Raw genomic sequence first — 2,459 nt, 5'->3', positions numbered from 1 at the left:
AGAACAAATGGTGAATACACTTGAACACAACATTGTAAACATACTTGAATACAACAGTACTATACATGTTCAATAATGAATGCACATTAATTGTTCAACATCTATACAACCTGGAAAACAGACAATTCCCCTGTGTAAGAGAATTAGGACTACATTGCAAAGATCAACTTAAAGAGAAACCACAATGGAATTTGGTAAACAATATTTATAGCCATATGTATTTTTCACAACTTTGTTGTCTCCTAGGTCCCAAATCCAGGAAAATCTCAGCTCCTTTTATCATTCTTCCCACATAGAGCATTTTCAAGGCACTGTATCATTCTTCCACTTTAATCTGCATTTATAACAAAACTCGTAACCACATCTGAAACAACACCAACCACCATACGTTTCAGTTCTCCTTGTGGTTTAAATAACCAAGCAATGCCTCTTAGTTTTCCAGTATTGAACAGCAAATTTCAATGACAGATTCACTAGAGGCGAGGGAAAGATATTAGATAAGTAGTTTTCAAATACCAGGTTTGCCTAAGCTAGATACATTTGAAGAAACATCTTTGTTAAGCCATGGACAATTAGTATGTAGCTTTGCTTTTCAATTGGAAATACTTAGGCATCCATATGCACACAGTAAAGATATCATAACCTACAGCTACGATTAGAAAATCTAATTTTCAGATTGGAACCAATTATCTTTATCAAAGACAAATAGGGTATTATAAAAAAAAAATATTCAACAAAAATGCATTTTACCAGTTTACTGACCTGCAAATCATGTGACAGCATCCAGACGTTTTGTCAACAATATGTCCACATTTTCCACACAGTTGCCAATCTTTTTTTTGGTGAGATTTAAGAGAAACAAATCATCTTTGTTCCTCTCGGAAAAAGACAATTTCTCCAGGTCAGAGCAATCCAAACCCACATGCCATGGCACACCACATTGAGCACAAAACAACCTTCTGCATTTAGGGCATTCTGACTCTTTAATAACAACAACAACTGACTCAATTGAGCTTCCTACTTCAAGCACATCCTTCAACAAGAGTGCCGAGCAATCCTTGAACAGGGAATAGAACTTCTGAGAACTGGGAATCTCTTCTTCCACCAATGCCAGACACCATTCTTCTAGGATTTGTTTAGGAAGGATCAATTGACACTGTTGAGGACTTAAGTGCTCGCTGCAATTGGGTTCAGGGCAATGAATGGTCCCCATTTTTTCTTTCAATCTGCTTTGGATATGCAGGTCCATGCAATTAGAACAAAATCTGTGCGAACAAACCATACCATTGAAAAACTCAGATGGGCATTCTGCTTCTAAACAGATACTGCACTGTTCTTTCACAAGAGGGGTATCTTCACTTGCTTCAACCACTTCCTTGCCTTCCCTTCTTGCCGTTTTGGGTGAGGGAACCGATATGTTTCTGCTTCCCAGGCGTTTACCAAATGAACCCTGAGGATAAAACAAATTCCAAAAATAAAAAATAAAAAACAAACCAGCGTTAATTGAATGGCCATGAAGAATGAATATGAACCTGGGTGGGATCATCATTTTCTGATAGAGTACTGGAAGCCACTGGATTTGAATTTGAAGGAGAGAATAAATTTGCAGATTTGGATACTGTAAACAGGGTATAGCAGAATGGAGCTGTAAACAGGGTACATTGAATAACCGAGAGCTAGGTTGTGCACAATAGAGTGCATAGCAGAAACGGAAAACATTATTGCAGCAGGTCGTGGAAGAGCCCGGAAACATTATTGCAGCAGGTTGTGGAAGAGAACAGGAAGAGCAGAAAGCGGAAAGAGGAAGAACAAAAATGGAAAGCGAGTTGGACGCTGTCGTGGAAGAGCCCAGAAACATTGTAGCAGGTCGTGGAAGAGAACAGGGAGAGCAGAAAACAGAAAGAGGAGGAACAGAAATGGAAAGCCTATCGGCATAACCAGATGCTAGTTGGAGTTGCACGACAGATGTTAATCATATGCTAGTTGGAGGTGCACGCCAGATGTCAATCATAGAAACAAAAGATAGATGAAAAGCTCATTCTGCCTAAATATACATTAACAAATATACCGTGGTTATATCATTGTTTGAGAACATTTGATTTTTCAAAATAATAACAAATATAAAGTAAACCTATTATTGTTTTGGGGACATTTAATTCAAAACTCTCATTCTGTGTGTATGCCCGTTGTGAGTTAACATTAACGAATATTTTCAACTCTCGTTCAGTGTATACCAGCAAGATGGTCGTTGTCTGGGAAATGGAATTTTAGCGTTTGAGTTCTCCAAGGACGACAAAAAGCATGGCCGAAGTACAAAACGTTCCCCAAGCACGAGAAAAGGCACTGCCAAAATACTCATGCAGAGTCTTTGACGAGAGACGTGCAGAGTCTTTGACGATTGACTTATTCTCAGCTGCCGCGAAGCGCCAGAAACTGCAACGATATTTTCGCATCCCCTG

General features: G+C 38.9%; 1 pseudogene; it reads right to left on the bottom strand.

Moving 5' to 3' along the window:
• Positions 1-303: 303 nt before the first annotated feature.
• LOC149248062 (E3 ubiquitin-protein ligase RSL1-like) lies at positions 304-2,453 on the bottom strand (annotated as a pseudogene).
• Positions 2,454-2,459: the final 6 nt, after the last annotated feature.

The sequence above is a fragment of the Pinus tabuliformis genome, chromosome 7, assembly GCF_031772625.1.
Source record: "Pinus tabuliformis cultivar Carrire ecotype Pingquan chromosome 7, CPIR1, whole genome shotgun sequence".
Classification (NCBI taxonomy): domain Eukaryota; kingdom Viridiplantae; phylum Streptophyta; class Pinopsida; order Pinales; family Pinaceae; genus Pinus; species Pinus tabuliformis.
Note: the sequence above shows the minus strand (reverse complement) of the source record. Positions and strands in the feature narration are given on the sequence as shown.